This window comes from Mandrillus leucophaeus, unplaced genomic scaffold, assembly GCF_000951045.1.
Source record: "Mandrillus leucophaeus isolate KB7577 unplaced genomic scaffold, Mleu.le_1.0 Scaffold514, whole genome shotgun sequence".
Classification (NCBI taxonomy): Eukaryota; Metazoa; Chordata; class Mammalia; order Primates; family Cercopithecidae; genus Mandrillus; species Mandrillus leucophaeus.
Window position 1 is genome coordinate 1,081,311 of NW_012105520.1, and position 24,318 is coordinate 1,105,628.

General features: G+C 48.0%; 1 pseudogene; it reads left to right on the forward strand.

The window, feature by feature from the left end:
- LOC105551279 overlaps nucleotides 1-24,318 on the forward strand; it is a 35,080-nt pseudogene that overhangs the window by 5,192 nt on the left and 5,570 nt on the right.

Here is a 24,318-nt window from a genome sequence, read left to right on the forward strand (position 1 = left end):
TTTTTAGAGATAAGGTCTTGCTCTGTTGCCAGGCTACCTTGGTTGAATGTTAAGCCAACCTGGCATTCCTGAGATAAGTATCATTTGATCATGCTGCACAATCTTTTTTATATGTTGCTGGATTCGTTTTGATAGTATTTTGAGGACTTTTGTGTCTATACATAGAGATATATTCTGTACTTTTCTTGTGATGTCTTTGTCTGGTTTTGGTTATTAAACATTTTTGATTAGGGAACTGTTGTAAACAAGTAGTTGTGTTATGCAGAAGGATGGCTCCCCCAAATTTATTTACTTCTTAATCCCTGGAACCTGTGACTATTTACCTTACATGTCAAAAGGAACTTTTCATACTTGATTAAGTTAAGGATCTCAAGATGGGAGGTTATTCTGAAATATCTGAGTGTCCCAGTGTAATTACAGGGGTTCTCATGAGTGAGAGAGGGAGTATCAGGAGAGTCAGTGGTCAGAGTCAGAGATTTGAGGATGCTACACTGCTGGCTTAGAACATGGAAGAAGGAGGCCATGAGCCACGGAATGCAGCTCTAGAAGCTGGAAATGGCAAAAGAACACTTTCTCCACACAGACTCTAGAAGGAACACAGCCCTGCCAGCGCCTTGAATTTTAAACAAATGAAAGTCATTTCGGACTTCTGACTTCCAGAAATGATAATATGATAATACATTTGTGTTGTCTTAAGCCACTGAGTTTGTGATAATTTGTTGTAACAGCAATATGAAACTAATAGAATAGTAGAGTGGGAAAATTAGTGATAAAGGATAATTGGCAAGGAGAGGATAAGTGCAGTTAGATCAGTTTGAGTTCTCTGTATGTTTTACTGTCATACAGTATGTTTTGTAATATTTTAGTTTTTCCTAAAACCAAAGGATTGATTGACCTTCAAAAGGCAGCTCCTTTTTGATGTTAGTCTGTAACCTTTTATCAAAGCAATATTTTCCCCAAATAGGGTTGACAAGAAGACATTCTAAATTATCTCCTAATAAGTTGTTTTGACCTCGGATGTTGAAATTGCAGGCCCATCTCCCACCCATCTCTGTTTTCTCACTTTTTTGGTATGTTTAATAATAAGTCTTACATTGACTTATTATAATAAGTAAATTATCAGTGGTTAGTGTATGTGTCTGTCTGTCCTTCCCTCTTTCCCCCGACCCCACCCTCTCCTTCCCCACTCTGTGTGTCTGTGTGTCTCTCTGTGTGTGTAATTACAAAGAAGTTGTAAAGGCCTTTTAAAGTAGTTATGATGCGGTTTCCCCTCCTTTTTAAAAAATAAAATATGTTAAGCATAAGTAGTAACATCTTAGAGGGCAGATAGGTGGAGACTGACTTTCTACTTTATCTTTGAATCGTTTAAATGTTTACAGTGAGCATATTATTTGTATGATACATAGTAATTTTTGATGAAAACATTTTGAAGGCTGAAAAGAATGTCTCTCTTATACACATCTAGACATATTATTTGTATGATACATAGTAATTTTTGATGAAAACATTTTGAAGGCTGAAAAGAATGTCCTGTCTTTTGAGAATAAACCTATCTTTGTGCTAATTAACACTGGAGGTCAGCCAAGGCTTTATAATAAAATATTGCATTCAAAACACCTATGAAAGTGGCTAGTTGAAGAATATAATTTGCTTTGAAACATATCTTGAAATGGGAGTATATTTCTAACAATGAAAGGTGTTGTTTTAGTAATAAATGAAAATAAAATATCCCATTATTATCCCTTCATAGAAAACAAATACAACCCTAAATGACATTTTAATTAACCAGTGATTTTCCTCTAAAGCTGAGATGTTTTTTTAAGACCTACGTAGGATTGGCAAATAGTGTACAGAAATCTGGACATCATTTGAAGATAATTGTTTGGGTGGGATGGAGGCATAGAGTACTGTTTTATTGTGTTCATTTTTATTAATGAAACTGTGAATTTAGACCAAGTAGTGATTTCAGAGTGGAAGATGAAACAGGATGTTCAGTGGGTTTTGTATACTATTTTTGTAAAAGGTTTTGATGCAGAATCTTTCATAAAATGAAATCTTTTTTTAACATGCCTGTTATTTACTTTTAGAATTCATGGAAAGGGTTCTTGTCTGAAGAGCTACAAACCTTTATTGACTCCAAATTTGACTCAGCTCTTTTGTATTTTCCTTTTCTTTCTCACTGATAAGGGAAGGTACTTTATAAAGTAGATTCTTCATTAAAAGAGAAAAAAAGACTATATTTACCTGGTCAGAAGTTCTTTTGGGTTTAAAGAAAAAAATTGTAGCCCAGGTTGCAACAAATGGTCTGACAGTTATAATATGTTACATCTTTTTTTGTTTGTTTGTTTGTTTTTGTTTTGAGACAGAGTGTCACTCTTTTGTCCAGACTGAAGTGCAGTGGCACAGTCACAGCTTAGTGTAGCCTTGACCTCCCAGGCTCAAGTGATCCTTCTACTTCAGCCTCCGGGAAGCTTGAGCTTCCCTTTTTCTAACCTTTGATGAAAGTGTGGTCTCTCTCTGGGCTGGTGGTGGTGAACTGAAATTCAAAGGGTGGTATCTGTGCCAAGAGGCCGTTAGTCCAAAGGAAAGAGAAAGTGGAGGATAGACCAAGTATATTGTTCTTGAGAAACAGATCTTTTGTTTTGAATGAGGAATGTCAGCAGAGGGTGGGTAGGGCAACCCATACAGCATTTCGTAAGGAGATAAGTCGACATCTTTCTGAGGGGCAGTTTGGAATCTTTACAAGGCCATGGGGAGGCATTTAGTCCATGGCAACTGAGTCTCTAGGACTAATTTGCTTAGGTGCGTTTTCAGAGTCTGATTCATTCTTTCTCCTCTTGCTGATGAAGGTGGGTGCCAGGGGTTATGGTAGTCCCATGTTATATCTAGAACTTGGGCTAGTTTCTTAACAACAGGTACAGTGAAATGAGTCCCATTGTCTGAATCAACATCTTCTATTAATCCAAACCTGGGTATAATATTTTCAGTTAGTGGCTTGACTACATTACTAGCAGTTGCACTTGAAAAGGTAGTAGCTTCTACCCAATGAGTAAGGTGATATATCACTAGTAAATATTTTAAGTGACCGATTGGGGGCATTTTGGTGTAATCAATTTGGACACTTGGTAACAGCCTTAATCCTGGATTTCTCCCTCCAACAAGTGGTTTTCTGAGGGTCTGCTTATTAGTCTTCTTACATACTAGGCAACTATCTGTAACTTGCCTTGCGAAAATATAAATTCCTGTACATCTGTAGGCCCCGAGGACTACATCACACATAGCTTGAAGTCCCTAAGGAGTCCCTTGATGCAGATGAGAGAGAATTTCCCTCACACGGGGTTTGGATAATATTTCTTTTTGGTCTGGTGACACCCATTTCCTTTCTGAATTTTCTTTGCCTCTTCTTTTTATTTATTTTTCCTTTTCGGCGGGAGAAAAGATGGGGGCTGCAGTCAGGGGAGGAAGGCAAGGGCCTAAGTGAAAAACAGTTGTTTTCAGAGGAAACGACAGCTTGTTTGGCTATTTGATCTGCTAGGTTATTCCTTCCGCTTTGAAAAGAAACACATTTCTGATGTCCTGGAGCATGGACAATAGCTATTTCTTTTGGCAGCTGAAGGTTATCTAATACTTGGGTGATTAATTCTTTGTGGACCAGGTCTTGGCCTTTGCTGTTAATAAGACCTCGTTCAGTCCAAATTTTTCCGAAGGTGTGAGCTACCCCAAAGGTGTACTTGGAATCAGTATAAATAGTCCCTTCTTGGTTTTGCAAGTGCTTTAAGGCTTGATTTAATGCAAACAATTCATGTTTGGGCAGACCAAGTATTGGGCAGTCTTCCTGACTCTACTTCTTCAAGTGTCTCCCCATCGACTACTGAGTATCTATTATGCCTTTTTCCTTCAATTACTTGGGAAGAGGCATCTATAAATAAGTGCTGCCCCGTTTTGTAAGGGGTTTCTCTTAAATCAGGCCAGCTTTTGTATGATAATCAATTAAATCCAAGCACTAGTGCTCAGGTCTCTTTAGATTTGGATCTCCAGTCAGGAAACCTGTTGGGTTAAGTGAATTATCAGTGTTAGTGTTAAATCATCTCTTTCTAACAGGATAGCTTCACACTTTAAAATTCTCAAGTCACTAAGCCGTTTTCTTGCCTTTTGATTTAAGGTCATTATAACCTGATGGGGCATCCTTACAACTAACTTTCCCCCCAAAGGTTAGTTTTCTGCTTTCTTCAGTTCACAAGGTGGTAGCTGCAATGGATTGAAACATTCAGGCCATCCGCAGGTTACAGGATCTAAAACTTTTTATAGGAAAGCCATGGGTTGCTGGTAACCTCCGTGTTCTTGGGTAAGGACCCCTAAAGCTACCCCCCTGTTTATGTTAACAGAAAGGTGAAATGGCTTCTCTAGGGAAGGCAAAGCTAAAACAGGGGCAGTTATAAGCAGATGTTTTAGCTCTTCAACCTGGTGGATTTCTTCAGAAGTCCACAGGCGAGGGTCAGGCTTTTCTTGGGTAGGTTTTAGGTAGAGAGGCTTTGTGACTAGTGCATATGAGTCAGTCCATAAACGGCAATATCCAGCTATCCCTAGGAATTTTCTGAGTTCTTGTTTAGTCTTAGGCAAAGGTATGGATACAATCCCTTCTACTCTCTTGGCGCCTATCTTTCATTTGCCCTTACTTATTAAGTGTCCTAGGTATTTAACTTCAGGCTCTACAAATTGAAGCTTTCCCTTTGAAACCCATAGCCCGTCTCCTTGCAAATGGTTAAGGATATGGATGGAGAAAGCAGATACCTTTTCTACAGCCTAACCAGACATTTAATAGGTCATCTACGTACTGGAGCAGACGTATACATTTTGTTATAAACTTGTTCTAACACTTGTTCCAGAATTTGACCAAAAAGATTAGGGGAATCTGTGAAGCCTTGGGGTAGAACTGTCTATCGATACTGTTGCTTTCATCCAGAATGGGAATCTTCCCATTCAAAAGCAGAAATGTCTCAGCTGTCCTCAGCCAAGGAGCATGCTCAAAAGGCATCTTTTAAATCTATTACTGTGAACCATTGATGTTCATGTGGAATTTTACTGAGAATGGTTTAAGGATTAGGGACAAGAGGGTGGGTAGTCTGGACTGTCTGGTTCATGGCCCAGAGGTCTTGTGCTAGTTGATATGACCTATCTGGTTTCTTCACAGGCAGTATTGGGGTATTATAAGGGGACATACAGGGTTCAAGGAGCCCACCCTTGATGAGGCTTTCAATGACAGGTTTTATGCCTATTCTGCCTTCTAAAGGAATAGGATATTGCTTTCTTCTTACTATTTCTCCAGGATTTTTTAACTTTATATGTATAGGAGGATTTAGGAGTTTTCCCCAATTTCCTTCCCTTGCTCAAACATCAGGATGAATGTATGTTTCATCTGCAATGGTGAGCAGGTTTAATGAAGTGTAGAATCCTTCTGAACCAACATGTAAACCTACACCTAATTTTAACATTAAGTCTCTTCCGAATAGATTAGTTCCTGCCTCTGGAATTAACAAAAATTCAACATTAGCTGAGCGGTTTTTACATCTAATTTCTGTTTCTTCTAAACTTTTTACTTTGATTCCCTCTCCTTTTACCCCTGAGACTACAAGTTCCTTTGAGGATCAGGCTATATTGTAGGGGAAGGTAACAGACAGAGGAGCGGTTGCTCCTGAGTCTACTAAAAAGGTCATAAGTTCAGATTTGGGTCCCACCTCTAAATTTATCAAGGGCTCTTGGTGGGATTCAAGGTAAAAGAGACAGAGCCCCTAACCCCCCATTCCTCCTCAAAGGTCATAAGTGGGACAACTTCTCTTTCTGGTTTTAATTCGTGACAGTACCTCTTGAAGTGGCCTACTTTCTCACAATTGAAGCATTCATTCTGTCTCCTCTCTCTATTTTTGTGTTTCTTCACTTTGCCTCCTTATGTTCTTCATATGGCTTAGGAAGTGGGGGCCTAGGATCTCTATAGGTTTTGGCTCTCGGGAGGCTTTGTTTGGGAGTGTATGGGTCTCCTGGCAACAGAGGGTAATACCGGTGTGTTTATCCTTTGGGGCCCCCTGTTGGAAGGTGGATAACATAATTTTCATTTTTTGTCTTTGCTTCTCCTTGTTCCTCCTTACACACACTTTTTGAGCTTCTCTGAGAAAGTTTGTTCATGGGACGGTCCTTCCAGTTTTCTATTTTTGTAATTTCCTTGTGCTATCTGGCTGTTAGTAATGAAGTGAAGCTTTAACATTCCCTGCCCTAGATGATCTTCTAAATCTTGGTCAGTGTATTTTCTCATTTGTTCTTTCAATCTGTGTAAAAATTCCATAGGCCCTTCATCTTTCCTTTGTTGTATGTCGAATGCTCGAGTAAGATTTTGGGTTTGGAGTACTGACTCCCGAATCCCATTTTTTTTTTATCATTTCCCTAAGTTCTTGCATATCCTCTCGGTGAGCTGCATTGCTGTTGTCCCACCGGGGTCTTGGTTGGGGAATTTTTGATCTGCTGCATGAACTTTTTTGCCAGGAGGGTGTTCATGTTCCCAGGCTACCATAACAACTCTACGGATCATGCTTCTTTCTTCCCCTGAGAGGAGGATGCCTAGGATGGACATTAACTCAGCCCAAGTATGTAACTGTGGTCCTAGAAATTGGTTAATTTGATCTGCTACTCCATATGAGTCGTCTAATAGTGTGGCTTGAGCTCTGTTTTTAGGTTTCAGACCTCTGAGCTGGTTAAAGGGGCACTTACAAAGCCAATGCTGGCTTCTCCTCCTACGGATACCTCTCTTAAGGGGAAGAGAGATGGAGCTGATTCTTCCAAGTTAGAGGGGAAGGGGAAGTCCTGAATAGCCTTTTTACATTGCTCTATCTCATGTTGAAGTCCTTTCAGGGAAGGGTACTTAGGCTGGCAGTGAGCAGGCTCTTGGGACAATTCCCAAGAGGCAGGGTTATAAGCAGGGGGAATGATGTGGGTAGGAGAAGGGTCTATGACAACTGCCTCTACTTGAGGGGGAGGGAGGTTAGGGTTAGGGGTATTGGACGGGGGAAGGTGGTAGAGGAGGTTCCATGTGTTGGTGAGCTGTCTAGGAATAGGGACCTTATCTTTCTCAGAGGAGTTAATTTCTGACTTGCTCCCTCCAATCTTTAGAGGGTAAAGAAGGACAGGTCCTTGTCACCAACATAGAGAATAGTCTGTTTCCTCCTGGAAATAGACTATGCGCTCTTGTCATTAGCATGTCCTATTAAAAGCTGACAAATCCAATCCTCATCTGACCCAAACTTTGGCCACAAGACTGAGGGCTTGAGGATTGGTTCCTGAGTCCAAATGAAACAACAATATTTTATCATTGGCTGCTTTTTGTTGTATTTAGTCCTTTCATTCTCTTTCCAGTATTTTAGCATAAGCCCTAGGGGAGTATCAGGAGGAATGTTAGTGTTGCTAGCTTTATTCTTTTTACCCCCTACCTTACTTGGGGTATTTCCCATTTTAAAAAGGGTTTGGGGTGAGGCTCCATTTCTCCTATTAGAAATTTCTTGCCTTCCCAGTTACCAGAGGTTTGTGTGTGGCTCAGCCTCCCCTACTGGAGATTTCTCACCTTTGCTTTCCTTTCCTAGAGGCTCAACCCCCCTGCTGGAGGTTTCTTGCACTTTTCTCCTTTCACTTTGTCCTTCCCTGGCTGCTTCCCTTGTGGGAACATTGGGTTCCTCTTAGCAATGGCGGGTTCAGTAGAAACCCCTGACCCGGACTGCTTTACAGAAGGGCCACCTTAAGCAGTATAAGGTGTCCACAGAACCGCAGATCTGGACTGAACACTTGCTTCTAACTCAGTTGTGAATTTCAACACACACTTTCAATCTCCAAGATATCCCAACCACCAAGGAAATATTTTGTTGCTCTTGTGAAGTTTCTTACTTTGGTCTGTGCACATGGTTACCTGGTCTCCATGGTATGTGAGGATTCTTTTCTCTAAGTTGTTGGTCTGTTCCTTTCCACATTGCTGAGAGTCTGGGTGTATTCGTCACACTGGGTAAGTCCTGATCACTCACCATGAGGCCACCTCAATGAGGCAGTGGGACGCCTCTTCTCACTAGAGTTGACCAGAGACCCTTTCCCTAGAGGAGAATGGGAATCCCGGACAACCCCCAGATTGTTAGAAACAAATGATCAGTGCCACAAGGAAGAACCAGCACTCAGGCAAAAACGGTTTTCTCAGCAAGACAACTTCTGCAAAAGAGTGCTGCTTGGGTTAGTCACAATTGCAAGAGCACACCGAGTGGGTTCTCTCTAGAGCAGGGGTTTTTTATCCCTAACGCAGTCCCTACTTCTGTGTCATTCCCCCATGGGCTGGGGTCGGACCTCACGATCTAATCGGACCTGATTTGCTATCGCGAGTATTTTCCCTGATAAGGAAGGGAGAGGGAATGTGAGTTACAGGTTGAGACTGACGGGAAGAGTTGTTTACAAGGCAGGTAACTGAGCAGATAACTAATCAGGTAAGTAGGGCCGAGAAGATACAGGGAAATTGTTCTTAGGAACAAAGAACAAGGAAGTTGAACAAGTTAAACTTTTGAAGAACTTACTGTACCTAGTAAGGTTTTTTTTTGGTTGACTAATTAAATGTCTATTCATTTTTGCCAAAAAGTGCCTACCCCAATGACAAGATACTAAATTTTAGAAAATGTTGGAGCTCTCTCTGAATCTAGGAGGAAGTGAATAGTTTAGCTTTTATTTAGTAGTTAGGACCTTAAGTAAATCACTTTTTTTACTGTGTTTCTGTATAAAATAGATATTTTTTGCCCTGCAAGAGAACATATAGAGGAAAGCTCTTTGGCAATGATACTGTGCCCTATGAATAAAAAAGTGATGATGTCATTTGTGGCTGAATAACACTTTATTTTGAGAATGCTTTATAACAGCTTTTCATGGGAAATAAATCTATGCTGTTAACTTCATCTTGCATTTTTGTCATTTTTACTGTGATTAAAAAGTAGTCCAGTCAAACCTGTAGAAAGGAAATGAACAAACCTTGACTCAGGAGCCTAGGACTTTTTCTTTGGTTTGCCCTCCTGGGATGGATTACCTTTCCAAATTTAATTTGTGGAGGAGCATTGGGAAATATCAGAACTGTCATATGAAGCACCTAAGTGGTACTTTTAGTAGAGGAGTTACTCAGAAATTATATTAGGCAGATAGAGAGGGAAAGGAGTCCTCAGTAAGGCTTTCCCTTTTAATAGAAACAACTCCCAAAACATTTCTTTTCTTTTCTTTTTTTGGAGACGGAGTCTTACTCTGTCGACCAGGCTTTAGTGCAGTGATGTGATCTCAGCTCACTGCAACCTCCTCCTCCCAGGTATAGTTGCATCTCCTGCCTCAGCCTCCTGAGTAGCTGGGACTGCAGGCTGCCGAGCTTTAATATGCAAATGTCAGCACTTGGAAACTGAGTCCATTCAACATGAAAATTCCCGCCCTCTTCTTCTAGTCACCGCCTCAAGGTGACACCTCCAGAAGACCCTGTGTGCAGGACAATATGGTGACCTATATTTGCAAATTAAAAGGCTAGAGTGGGAGGGCCACGTTTTTCTTGGGCTACATGAATGACATGCCTGGTCAAACTGATTCCCTGGGCCCAATGCAAATCAGACACCACCTCCTCCAGCCTCCCAATATAACCAAGTACTTTTCTGCTGCACACGGGGCTTTTTGTCTGTTCGGAGCCCCGCTTTCTCTGTACAGGGGGGAGCCTTTCTTCTTTCTTGCCTATTAAACTTTCTGCTCCTTAAAACCACTCCTCTGCATCCATGTTGTTTAACAGGTGTGAGCCGAAGGACCCCATGTTTCTCCAGTCATCAGAGCCATATCAATTTCAGTCCAGAGGAATCGTTTTCATTTATCTGACCGATTTATAATATAGGGTCAAATTCATAGTGGTTGTCTGTCCTCCCTCATCCCCATTTTTGTACCCTTCCTTGAAAGGAACATATATATGAAGAAGATACATGTTTCCCTTTTGTGAATAGTATATCCCTTAGTATCTTGATTTTTTTCTTAGTGTGGGGGGCACAGTTAAACTTACTTAGACTTGATAAAGGGCAGTATTTGATAAATGTCAGCTAGTTGAGGGGTAGGGAATTGAGTTGACTGGGGATAGTCACTGCCAAATGTAAAGCATGCCTGGAGAGCCAGAGTGATGAAGCCAGGGTCCCTTTCTCCAGATCCTTTGTAACAGTGTTATGTGATCTCTTCTAGAAGATCATCCCAAAAGATAATGCCAGCTCGGAACCTAGGAAACCATCCAGCGGGTTTCTGCAGCTTAGGTGGTTCAAATCCTCTTCAGCATATTGGTTTTCTCTGCCTCAGTTTGCTTACAATGATGTTCTCAGTAGCTGTAATTGCTGTCTGTCTTTGAATACTTAAGCATTTTTTTTAGCTCACACAGGTATGTATGCATTTTTATTTTACCAAGTGTTAGAACTTTGACCCTCCTTTTGTGGGCTCTGGGTCAGCAACTTGGTTGTTTAGTTGTAAAATGGTTAGTAGGGAAAAACGTGTGTGTGTGTGTGTCTGTATTTTAAGTTGATTTTGTTTTCAGAGCACTTAGAATTTTATATGGAAATTCTGTCAGTTTACTTGATTCTCCACCCCACGTTTATTGAACAGCAAAGTTTGAAAGTAATGTGTCCCATAACCAGCCTTCAGAAGAATCACAACTGCTTTATCTCTGAACTTTCAAGAAGTAGTTTGTGCATCAGTTTTCAAATAATACGAAATCCCTGAAGATAGCTGTGTCCTATGTTTGGAAAGATACAAAAACTGAACATTCTAGCAGGCAGTTTTGCTTGCTGATGCTCGAGATAGAGCCACACATTGATCTCAGTGGATTTATGGAGAAAAATAGATACAGAAAGTTACTTCTAAATAAGACCAAAAAATCCTTTTCTTAAACAGTGACAGGTAAAGTAGGTTGTCTTGGCTAACCTTGAATTGTGTTGCCCTTGATTGAGACAGTTTTATGGTGGGGATGGTAGCGGTGATAAACTTGTTTGAAATTTGTCTGCTTATGGTCACCTTTGTGGTAACTGTCACAGACAACTTCATCCTCACAGGCCTTAAAATTACTATAAAACTAACAGAATGGAGGCGAAACAAAGGACCTGAATAATTAGATGCTTAAATAATTGTTCTGTTTTCATAACCGGTGAAAAAGAGCAGTATTAGAAGCAATTACACATTCTATGTAAGGAATACTGCCTGAATTTATATTGCGATTTTTGAGCACCATTCACTGTTTAAAAGCTGGCATATTGTAGGTCATATTTTAAAGACAAATAGAACACTTATCTTTTCAAGATGGATCTAAAGCTTAACCTTATCAAAATTACAAAATTTAAAGCATGTGATTGAAAAATATTAATGCATAGGTTTAAATATTGGTCATCATTTTAAATGTCTTTCAAAATAGATTGACTGTTAAACTGAACAAATTTTGAATACTATGGAGAGTTTGTGCTGAAGGTTAAATTTCCTGGGGTGATAGCTATTTTATAATACAGAAAGCAAAACCTTTTTAAGAAATTCAGCAATTTTTTAGGCAAAACTAGAAAATATTACCTATATAATTCTACCACTCAGAAGGTGCCACTATTAGAAATTTGTATCTTTCCAAGTCATCTGCTCATCTCTTTTCTCCTTTGCTTGTGTATGTTTCCTCTCCCTTAAAAATCAGATTTTTGTTTGTAATCTGCTTTTTCACTCAATAATATTGTAGATCCACGTCATAACTTACTTCTCTACATTGGCTTCAGTTATTGTGTGCTTTCTGTTGGATGACTGTACCATGTAGTCAGTCATGTTTCCTGGTACTGAATACATAGGGGTATGTGTGTGTGTGCGTGTGCGTGTGTGTGCGTGCGCGTGTGTGTGCGTGCGCGTGTGTGTGCGTGTGCGTGTGTGTGCGTGCGCGTGTGTGTGCGTGCGCGTGTGTGTGCGTATTTTTTTCTAACTTAACTAATGCTTTAGACATCAATAGGTAGACCTAAATCCTTGAAACCTTCCACGTGGTGACTTTAAATTCTCATTGCTGAATTTGTTTTCAGAGATGGAAGAAATTATATTGTATGGGAACTTTTTTTTCCTTTTTTTTTTGAGATGAAGTCTTGTTCTTGTTTCCCAGGCTGGAGTGCAATGGCGTGATCACAGCTCACTGCAACCTCCGCCTCCCGGGTTCAAGTGAAATGAAGGCAGAGATGGGAGAATGACACCAGAACTAGTGGGAGGGAATTGCCTTTTCTTTCAAGGGTCTGTAAGTCTGCAGTAAAAGTCAAAGGTATTCAAATAGGAAGTTTTGTTTTTATCTTTAGTATATAAAGAAGTATAACTTCCCATTTTGCAAAAACTTTAGAAACCTTTTTTTTCTTGATTATAAAACTTGTAAAGAACCATTATTGAGACCAGTAGTAAAATATAAAATAATTAAAATCTCACATAATTTCTCTACCTAATATAACCACTGTTGACATGATGGCTAGTTTCTATCAGTATGTATTTTTTTTTGTTTTTTGTTATCAAAGTACATATACCCTTACAGATATGTTTAAATAGTTGAGGTCATGTTCTATAAATAGCCGGGTGCTGTGGCTCACGCCTGTAATCCTAGCACTTTGGGAGGCCAAGGCAGGCAGATCACAAGGTCAGGAGTTTGAGACCAGCCTCGCCAATATGGTGAAACCTCATCTCTACTAAAAATATAAAAAGCAGCCGGTAGTGGTGGCAGGTGCCTGTAGTCCCAGCTACTTGGCAGGCTGGGGCAGGAGCATCGCTTGAACCCAGGAGGCAGAGGTTTCAGTTTGCCGAGATCGCGCCACTGCACTCCAGCCTGGGGGACAGAGCAAGACTCCATCTAAATAAATAAATAAATACACATATACACACACACACATAGATATACACCTACACGTGGCCGATTGCCTCGCCTCTAGCGCTGGAAATCAGTCACTCTGCTGTCCTTGTGGAGTCTTGTGGCCCAACAAGAGGAAGCTCTCCCCTGACTTTGTCCCTCCAAAGTGCGCCACCTCTGGTGAGCCTCACTGTCATGTCTGGCCTGTGGACAGCCAGCCCCCGCCATCCCCCTCACCCCTCACCAAGCATGGGGGTGCTGTGCAGGCAGCCGTATGGCCTGACAGTCTCTACCAGTCCTGCGGTCCCTTGATTGAGAATCAGACCCATTTCTGGATGACAGATAATGTGTCCTCTGCTGGCTGTGTTCTCTGTGGAACACGGGAGGGGAAAGGCCAAACCATTTCTAGGGTGCTGTTGGGAGCGGTGAAAAGGTCACACCCTTTCCAAGTGACACTTTTCCTGGAAAGCCCTGGAGCTTAGCTGGCTCTTATCCTGTGATAAGCCAGAGGCTCTAGGGGGTGAGGGAGCAGAAACCCTCCTCACCCCACCCAGTGGGGTCCTGTATACCTCTGCCAGTCTCTCACTTGGACTTGCTGCTGTCCTCTGAGACTGCCTATTCCTCCCTCTCTGTGACTCTACACCACCATCACCTCCTCCAGGAAGTCTTCTGGATTGACTCCTAGCTTATTAAATATTTATCCTGCACACCCTCTCCATTCAAAGCCCCTCTTCAACTGCCCCCGCCCCTCACCACCTCCACGACAGAGATTCTGGGTTCTTGCAACTGCAGCCCCTCAGAGAGTGTAAGAGGGGCAGACAAAGATCAGAAGGTGGGGGAAGCGGCGCTGTCAGAGTTTCCAAAGCCCTGGCCAGCAAGGCCTCAGAGGCCTCTGTTGGTGTGGGGTCCTGACTGGCTATGCAATCCAGCAGCACAAGGCAGCCTCTGTGAGCCCCTGCCGCTCAGCCCCACAGGAAGCAGCAGGGCCCAGCCCCTCAGTGGACCCATTCAGACCCCAGCCTCTGGAAAGTACCTCTGTTTCTTGCCACCGTTCCACTCTGGCCAAACAGGCTCTTCTCTCTTCTGCTAGGAGGGGGCTGCAGGCAGATGGTTCAGTGGTTACAGCCAACCGTCTCCTTCAGTTCCTGTTTGGCCCAGATTCCTGACGTTGACCATGCCCTAGTGGGTGTACATACACCTTTAGTGCAAGGGTGGTGTGATGGTTAATACTGAGTGTCAACTTGATTGGGCTGAAGGCTGCAAAGTATTGATCCCTTGGGTGTGTCTGTGAGGGTGTTGTAAAAGGAGACTAACATTTGAGTCAGTGGGCTGGGAAAGGCAAACCCACCCTTAATACTGGTGGGCACCATCTAATGAGCTGCCAGTGAATATAAAGCAGGCAGAAAAATGTGAAAAGGCAAGACTGGAGCAGCCTCCCAGCCTACATCTTTCTCCCCTGCTGGATGCTTCCTGCCCTCTAACATCGGACTCCAAGTTCTTGAGTTTTGAGACTCGGACTGGCTCTTCTTGCTCCTCAAACTTGCAGACAGCCTATTGTGGGACCGTGTGATTGTGTAAGTTAATATTTAATAAACTCCCCTCTCTATCTATCTATGTATCTATCTATATCTATACCTATATCTATATATATCTTATTCTATCCCTCTAGGGAACCCTGACTAGCACAGGTGGGTAGGCACAGGGAGATGTGTCCCCTTCCCCATGGGTGCTGGGTAGGTAAATGTTTAGCAGTGGGCTTTCTTGGGGAGAGGGAACCCTGATTTTCAGTATTTGCCTCTTTGCCTGGTATAAATATTCCCACTGTGGGCAGTGTCACCTGGCTCTCAAAATTCCTGAAAATGCAACAGTCGGCTCCTGGCAGCTGCTGTGAGCTATTCCAGCTGGTGACGGTGGTGGCTCCATCCTGCAGGGCCATGTGCCCCCACCCCTTGTGCTATGGCCTCCCTCCCTTTAGTGTCCTGTGTTTCGCTCTGAGGAATCAATGTCTTTGCAGATAAGGCACCCCAGTAGGTGGCCGCCACCTGCAGTTCCCTGGTCTGTCTCTTGCTGGCACCAAGCTGTGCTGTGCCTGCTGAGCCTGCCGCGCCGCCCCCACGCAGATGGTCTGCGGGGCTTACTTGATTCCCTTAGCTTCCCAGACACGGTGGTGTTGCCAGCAGTGCCCACCGGCAGGAGGAGGGGATAACTACAGGGGATTTAACTCAGCCCGAGGGGCTCTTATGGGATCTTTCCTGGACATCTCTCTAGATGGGGCTGGCTGCCCTTAGGGCGTAGAAATCTCCAGCTCCTCCAATGGCTGAAGCTACTTCCTCGAACAGATGACAGCTGACTCAGGCTGGCCAGGGACCAGCACATGTGAGGCCAGTACTGGATCACCCTATCAAGGCCATCAGCCTGTGCTTGTTCTTGGGGTTTGAGGGAAACTCAACAGGGATGAATCACGGTTTTTAACCTGTGTTTTTCTGCCCCCTAGCCCTGGACATCTGCAGGCAAAGTCAAAGTTGTATTTGGCTCTTATCACCACAAAAGGCATAGACCAGAAATTATGGCAGCAGGTTGGAAGCCAGGGAGGCTGATTTGGGGAAACTGCCTGGAGGAAGCAGCAACTCAAAAGAGGAGGAGTCCCAGTGTGGGACAGAACAGGCCTTGCATGGGAACCACTAACCCCAGGCAACCCCAGACATGGCCTTCTGCCTGGTGAGGCCTTCTCTGGCCTGCCCTGCAGACCCTCAGCCCCTCCTAGGCCCTGTCTTCTGCCTCAGCCTGAGTGGTGGCCTGGGGCAGTTGGGAGCCCAGCTGTTCTCATTCCTGGTTCCTTGGCCATGGTGGAAACAATGGGGCTGGATCTGGCTACTCAGCTGCGACTGTGAATAGCTCTCTAGCAGAAAGCAGTAGCAGGGTTAATGGAGGAAGTGTGGGCCCACTTTGGCTTGACACTGCATATGGTCCCCATCTGGCCTCAGAGCCTTTGCTCCTTGGCAAACTGAGGCCAATAAGCTGCCGCCCCCACCCTCAATGGCAGCTGAAAGAATGACCTGATAGAGGAGCGGGGATAGGTGGGCTCCACTGAAATCATCCCCAGATCCCAGCCATGGCCCCAGCCAATCCATGGAGGCAGGGCATGGCACGGCAGGTGCTGCACAAGAGCCCAAGCACAAGGGCACTTAGGAGAAGGAATATGAGCAGGAATCAGCCTAGACTGGGGGTGATTCTCCAGAAACTCCATTCCTCGGGGCTGTGACCACCAAGCCAGGTGATCAGGCCAGTGATGTTTCCCTTTGGGCTGGGTCAGGGAGCCAGACCTGGGAGGGAGACTCCTCTGGGGCCCAGGGGAGGTGAGTCAGAGCTGGCGGAGGCCTCTGGCTCCAGGAATCTCTAAGGAGGAGACCTGAGTTGCTGGGAATTTCTGGGTCTGACCTCCTGCAAAGTCAAGGTCTGGACTGGACACAAGGTGAGGCTGTGCCTTCTGGTGCCAGGACCAAGGAAATGCTGGGATCTGGGCAGTGCTCAGAGGTAGCACCATATAGCAGAACCATGAGGGTGCACCAGCATGAACCCCTTTCTGCAACCCACCCGTCCCTCTCTATGGCACCTCGCCTCCTCCAGGCAAGAATCTGAGCCTTGACCAGAGCTCCCTCTCTCACACAGCTTCCTTCTTCGGTGAGAACCACCTGGAGGTGCCTGTGGCCACGGCTCTGACCGACATAGACCTACAGCTGCAGTTCTCCACCTCCCAACCTGAAGCCCTCCTTCTCCTGGCAGCAGGCCCAGCTGACCACCTCCTGCTGCAGCTGTACTCCGGACGCCTGCAGGTGAATGACATCCCCCGGGATGGGGGTGAGATTCCTTCTCTAGCTTTGAACCCCAGCTGGCTGTGTGACCTTGTGTAAGTCACTTTTATCTTGGGGCCTCAAGTTCTCCACCGTGGGATGGGCAGCAGCAGCCCAGAAATGGTAAATCCTTCCTGAACTGGCTCTGCCCACCGGCTCCCTCCAACCATGTTTCCCACCACAAGCCCTCCCTGGCCATTTGTGCTCTTGACTGCACTGAACTGCTTTCAGTTCCTGGCCATCTTATGGTCACTTGCTGCCAGGCCTTTAGTCACTACACTGCTTCTGCCAGGTGCGTGCCTCACTCATTCCCTGCACCTGCCTAACTCTAGCCTCTCCTTGAAGTTTCAGAGTGAGCATCCCCTCCTCCTGGGCGAGGCCCCCTCCTGAGCCCCCATGACCCCTGTGCATCCCTGTGGCACTGCACCAGTTTCTCTGCACTACCACTGTCTGTCCACAGCAGTAACAGCACCAGTACTGCCTCAGCTTCATTTTTCCATTTCATCCTTCAAGACACCACAAGCTTTATTATCAAGGAGTTTTGTGGCTCCTTCTTGAGTCTTCCCCCATACCGTGAAGAGTTTAAGAATCCAGGGTCTTAGTCCAAATTTGGGGCAGGCTGGGTGCAGTGACTCATGCCTATAATCCCACCACTTTGGCAGGCCAAGATGGGAAGATCACTTGAGCCTAGGAGTTCAAGACTGGTCTGAGTCACACAATGAGACCCCGTCTCTATTTTAGAAAGAAAAAAACAAAAAGTCAAATTTGGGGCAACCATCTCCTTCCACACCCCAGTGAGAAGAGGACTAGGGCTTGGTCAGTCTGCTGCTGTCATTGCTGCTCACTGCCACATGGTGTCACTGTTGAACACTAATGTGGTGCAGTCTGGCACTGATGGCTGCTGAGCTCTGCGGGTACAGTGATGCCACACCCCTACAGAGATGCACTGTACCAGGACTCCAAGATCATGGCTCTTATTGTTCTGGTTTTGCAGTTCCCATACTCTGCCACCACCTGTTCTAGCATCTGGGAGCACCATACCAGAGCCATTTCTGGTGTCATTGTCATGGTGACAGAACTATGTCCTTGATCTGTCCCTGAGATCTCCCTCCACCACAGGTCAGGGAGCTTTTCTTTCTGAACACAGAGCATCTGCCTGGGCTCCCTATCCCTGAGCAGCTAGCCTGGCTTCCCTCAGTGACCTTGAAAAACTTTGCCAAACTTAGGGGGACTGATCAAGGAATTCTTAGTTACCCATTATTCCGGGGTGAAATCTAGATTCCAAGACAGTATTTCTGGCACCTCTCCCTCAAGGAAAGAGAAGGAGAATTTAAAAATACAGATTGGGTTTCTAGAAGAGCATCTTGCTATATGTCAGTTCCTTGTGGGCAAGGAGCACATCTGATTCACATCAGGGTCCCCAGAGCCCATTCAGGCCTGGCCCAGAGTTTCCTTTGATGACTGTTTGGAGGATGAATAAAGAGATGGCAGGAAGGCAAGAGGAGTGGCACCAGAGGCCCTTGTCCTAGGTTTTCTGCTCTGGGGCCCCAACTGTGGGGAACCCACTGTGTGTTTTATAAGGGAAATGATGGATTCAAAGTGCTGCCCCCCATCTCCCATTCCCCGTTTCTCCTCAGGTGAGACTTGTCCTGGGCCAGGAGGAGCTGAGGCTGCAGACCCCAGCAGAAATGCTGCTGAGCGACTCCATCCCCCGCACTATGGTGCTGAATGTCTCAGAGGGCTGGGCCACACTGTCAGTTGATGGGTTTCTGAATGCCTCCTCTGCAGTCCTGGGAGCCCCATAGAAGTCCCCTGTGGGCTCTTTGTTGGGAGCATTGGGAGCCTTGGCCTGCCCTACCTGAGGGGAACCAGCTATCCCCTGAGAGATTGCCCCTATGCAGCCACCCTCAATGGCTGCAGCCTCCTCCAGCCTCTGACCCCCGAGGTGCATGAGGGCTGTGCTGAAGAGTTTTCTGCCAGTGAGGATGTGGCACTGGGCTTCTGTGGGCCCCACTCTTTAGCTGCCGTCCCTGCCTGGGGCACTCAGGATGAAGGAACCCTGGAGTTGACACTCACCACACAGAGCCAGCAGGCACCCTTGGCCTTCCAGGCAGGGGACCCACATGGGGACTTCATCCATGTGGACATATTTGAGGGCCACCTGTGGGCCATGGTCGAGAAGGGCCAGGGTACTGCATTGCTCCTCAGCAGTGTGCCTTTGGCTGACAGGCAGCCCCACAAGGTCAGTGTCCACATCAACATTCACCAGCTGGAAATCTCCATGGACCAGTACCCCCACGTGTACTTCGAACCGAGGAGTCCTCAGCTACCTGGAGCCACGTGGCAGTCTCCTTCTTGGGGGGCTGGTTGCAGAGGCCTCTTGTCACCTCCAGGAATACCGCCCAGACCTGACACGAGGAGCCACCAATGCCTCCCTGCTGGGATGGCTGCATGGAAGACCTCAGTGTCAATGGCCAGAGGCGGGGGCTGCGGGAAGCCTTGTTGACGCACAACATGGCGGCTGGCTGAGGGCTGGAGGAGGTGGAGGAGTATGAGGACGATGCCTGTGACCGTTACGAAGCTTTCTCCATGCTGGCCCCCAAGGCTTGGCTGGCCATGGAGCTAGCTGAGCCATGCGTGCCTAAGCTAGGGCTGCACCCTGTCTGCTAATTTCACCCAGCTGTTGACTGTCTGCCCACTGGTGGTGGCTGAGGGTGGCACAGCCTGGCTTGAGTGGCAGCACGTGCAACCCATGCTGGCCCTGATGGAGGCTGAGCTGCGCACATCCCAGGTGCTGTTCAGCGTGACCTGAGGGGCATGCTAGGGTGAGGTAGAACTGGACATCCCGGGTGCCCAGGCATGAAATATGTTCACCCTCCTGGACATGGTGAACCGCAAGGCCTGCTTCATCCATGATGGCCCTGAGGACAGCTCTGACCAGCTGGTGCTAGAGGTGTCAGTGATGGCTCTGGTGCCCATGCCCTCATGCTTACGGAAGGGCCAAAATGACCTTCTGCCCTTCCAGGTTCACCCTGTCAGTGACCCACGTGGCATCATCTTCCCACGTGGCAGCCTCATGGTGTTCCTGGAACACATGCAGAAGCCACTGGGACCTGAGGTTTTCCAGGCCTATGACCCGGACTCTGCCTGTGAGGGCCTCGCCTTCTAGCTCCTTGGCGCCCCCTCTGGCCTCCCCATGGAGCACTGAGACCGTGGAGCAGCCTGGGGAGCTGGTGACCGAATTCTCCTCCTGGGAGTTGGAGACCGGCAGCCTAGTCTATGACCACCGCGGTGGCCCTGCACAGCACTTGACTTTCTGGATCAGTGATGGACTGCAGGCCACCCCCACCTCGGCCACGCTGAAGGTGGTGGCTGTCCAGCTGGCCATACAGATCCACCACAGCACAGGACTGTGCCTGGCCCAGGGCTCTGCCATGCCCATCTTGCCCACCAACCTGTCGGTGGAGACCAGCGCCATGTGGCAGGATGTGAGTGTGCTGTTTGGCATCGCTGGAGCCCTGCAGTTCAGGGAGCTGCAGAAGCAGGGGGCTAGTGGGGTGGAGGGTGCTGAGTGGTGGGCCACACAGGCATTCCACCAGCAGGACGTGGAGTAGGGCCGCGTGAGGTACCCGAGCACCGACCCACAGCACCACGTTGAGGACACTGTGGAGAACCTGGATCTGGAGGTGCAGGTGGGCTGGGAAATCCTGAGCAATCTGTCCTTCCCAGTGACCATCCAGAGAGCCACAGTGTGGATGCTACGGCTGGAGCCACTGCACACTCAGGACACCCAGCATGACACCCTCACCACAGCCCACCTGGAGGCCACTCTGGCAGGCCCAAGCCCTCCAACCTTCCACTATGAGGTGGTTCAGGCTCCCAGGAAAGGCAGCCTTCAACTACAGGGCACGAGGCTGTCAGGCGGCCAGGGCTTCACCCAGGATGATGTACAGGCTGGCCAGGTGACCTGTGGGGCCACGGCACGCACCTCAGTGGCAGTGGAGGACACCTTCTGTTTCTGTGTCACAGCTCCACCATATTTCTCCCTGCTCTGTACCTTCTCCATCCATACTGGCGGTGACCCAGACATGCCTGTCCTCACCAATGTCCTCGTGGTGCCTGAGGATGATGAGGGTGTCCTCTCTACTGACAAGCTCTTCCACAGTCTCAACAGTGCCGGCTACCTCTATGAGGTCATGGAGTGGCCCCCGCCATGGGAGGTTGACTTGGCATGGGACACAGGACAAGACCACTATGGTGACATCCTTCACCAATGGAGACCTGTTGTGTGGCCGGCTGGTCTACCAGCATGATGATTCTGAGGTCACAGAAGGTGATACCCCATTTGTTGCTACCCGCCAGGATGAGAGCAGTGGTGACATGGCCTGGGAGGAGGTACGGGGTGTCTTCCAAGTGGCCATCCAGCCCGTGAATGACCACGCCCCTATGCAGATCATCAGCCACGTCTTCCATGTGGCCCGGGGTAGGTGGCGGCTGCTGACTACAGTCGACGTGGTCTTCAGCAGTGCTGATTTGGGCTTTGCTGATGCCCAGCTGGTGCTGACCCACAAGGACTTCCTCTTTGGCAGTATCATGGATGTGGATGAGCCCATGCAGCCCATCTACTGCTTCATCCATGAGGGACCTCAGGAAGAGGTGAGTCCTGTTTGCACACTGGGGCTGACCACGCTGGATCCAGCTGCAGGTGTCTGATGGGCAGCACCAGGCCACCACTCTGCTGGAGGTGCAGGCCTTGGAGCCCTACCTCTGTGTGGCCAGTGGCTCTGGCCTCACAGTCCCTCAAGGAGGCCAGGGTACCATCAACACGGCCGAGCTCCACCTGGGCACCAACCTCGACATCCGCAGTGGGGATGAGGTCCACTACCACGTCACAGAGTGTCGTCGCTAGGGACAATTGCTCCGGGCCACTCAGCCAGCCACAGTCGTCTCCCAGCAGTACTTGCTGCATGGGGCCATTCTCTACGGCCACAATGGCAGCCTCAGACCCCGCAGCACCCTGGCCTTCTCAATGGAAGCAGGGCCAGTGCACACAGATGCCACACTACAAGTGACTGTTGCCCTAGAGGGCCCACTAGCCCCACTGAAGCTGGCCCGGCACAAGAAGATCTACATCTTCCAGGGAGAGGCAGCTGAGATCAGAAAAGACCAGCTGGAGGCGAGGAGCTGGAGGTGGTGAGCGGGGTAGTGGACCAGGTAGAGGGCCTCCCGCCCAGCCTCCATGCCAGGTACACATGTGACTTGGGCTGTGGCTGTGGTGGTCCCAGATTCTGTGTGTACACATGTCTCAGATGTGCTCCTGTATATGTTGTGTTCCCAAGAGTTTTTGGGGAGCCTGCTGTACACCCATCCTCCTGGGAGTTGTGTGTGCCTCTAGAGATCTTGTCCACTCGTGTCCATGGCGTGGCTGAGCATGCAGATTCCTGGACCGCACCCAGCCCTACAGAATCTCTGAAGTGGAGCCCGAGAATCTGCATTGCAGTCAGTTCCCTGGGAGGGCATCACGGGTCCTGAACTTTGGGGATTGCTGGCCGTGGAGACAGGCCACTGCGCCTCAGACCCCCATGTATCCCGCTCTCTTCTCGGAGCCCAGACCAGGACTAGGAGGGTCTGTCAAGGGCTTCTGCCCACCCAGGAACCGCACAGAGCAGCCACGGGCCCTGCAGTGAGCTCACTGACATGCCCTGTGACCTCAGGCCAGTTCTTGCCCGCTCTTGGCCTTACTCTCCTACACTGCTCATTTCGGGGACCCTTCTGGTCTGCATGTCTGGAGCTTGGGGCCCACGGCAAGCCAGCAGATCTGGCATCAGGAAGGCCTCATGGGAGGAGACAATGTTTGGGCCGGGCTCTGAAGAGCACAGGCCATTGGGAGCAGAGAATGGGGAGTGGTATTCCAGGCAAAAGGAACATTCCGGGCAAAGGCACAGAACAGGAATGTGAGTTTGGGGGTGGTTTAGCCTCTTGTGGATGGCCCATCAGGTGAGGGAGCCCATGTGGCCTTTGGGGCATGAGCTCTGTAGGGCCTGTGTTGGGGGCACCTGTGCCTCTAGGAGGGGTGGGGCGGGGCGGGGCATGCTCCGATGATCCTGGGTGGTAATAGCAGGGGTTGGGGAAGACACTGCCAGCAAACCAGCCACAGGCCTGAACAGATCCTGAGCAGGGGGGCCTGTGTGTGTACATGTGCACACGCACATGTGGACATGTGTGACTGCGTGTCTGATGAACTCGTGTGTCTGTGTCACTGAGTCTGGGGACATGTGATTATGCACCTCCCCGAGGGAGTGCATCTCAAGCTGTGTGACCAACCCCCTGGAACCGTGTGTGGGGTGGGTATAACGTGTTCAGCAGCCGGGGCAACCCAGTGAAACCCCGTGTCTACAAAAAAAATTTTTTTAATTAGCCGGGCATGGTGGCTCATGCCTGTGGTCCCAGCTACTTGGGAGGCTGAGGTGGGAGCCCTTGAGCCTAGGAGGTTGAGCCTGTAGGGAGCTGTGATTGCACCACTGCACTCCAGCCTCGGTGACAGAGTGAGACCCTGTCTTAAAAAACAAAAAATGTGAACAGCTGCATGTCTGGCTGCTGTGTGTGTGAACCACGTGTGTGTTTGTGTGACTAAATGAGCAGTGGTATCTGGTGAGCAAGATCAAGCCTGTTCTGGCTGCCTAGGGGCACAGTGGGCCCCTCTGAGACCCATCTGTGTTCCCTTGTTAGTCCTCATGACCTCTGTTAACCAGGCAGCCCAGGAGGCAGCCCAGAAGGCAGACATCGTTTTCTCAGTGAAGAGCCACTGAGTGCCAACTACCTGGTGATGGTTTCGCGTGGTGTCTTGGCAGGTGAGCCACCCAGCCTGGACCCCATGCAGAGCTTCTCTCAAGAGGCAGTGGACACAGACAGGATCCTGTACCTGCACTCCTGCTCAGGCCTGGAGCGATGCCTTCTTGCTGGATGTGGCCTCAGCCTGGGTGCTCCCCTTGAGGACGTATCGTAGAACTGGAGGTGCTGCCCACTGTCATCCCTACCGGGAGTGCAAAACTTCAGCGTCCCCGAGGGTGGCAGCCACACCTTGGTCCCTCCACTGCGCTGCGTCACCGGGCCCTACTTCCCCACTCTCCCGGGCCTTGGCCTGCAGGTTCTGGAGCCATCCTGGCATGGGGCCCTGCAGAAGGAAGATGGGCCTCATGCCAAGACCCTCAGCGCCTTCTGCTGGAGAGAGGTATGGCTGTGAGAGAGGCCCAGGGGCTGCAGCCCAGCTCTGGGGGCAGAGTGGAGGGAGCTCCAGGGACTCCCAGTCCAGGGGGTTATACACAGAGAAGAGACAGGGAATCACATTTCAGAAGCACCTATGCTTTCACTACTGTATCTCAGGCTAGGCTCGGTGGCTGACGCCTGTAATCCCAGCACTTTGGGAGGCTGAGGTGGGCGGATCATGAGGTCAGGAGATCAAGACCATCCTGGCTATCATGATGAAACCCTGTCTCTACTAAAAATACAAAAAATTACAGGGTGTGGTGGCACGCGCCTGTAGTCCCAGCTACTCAGGAGGCT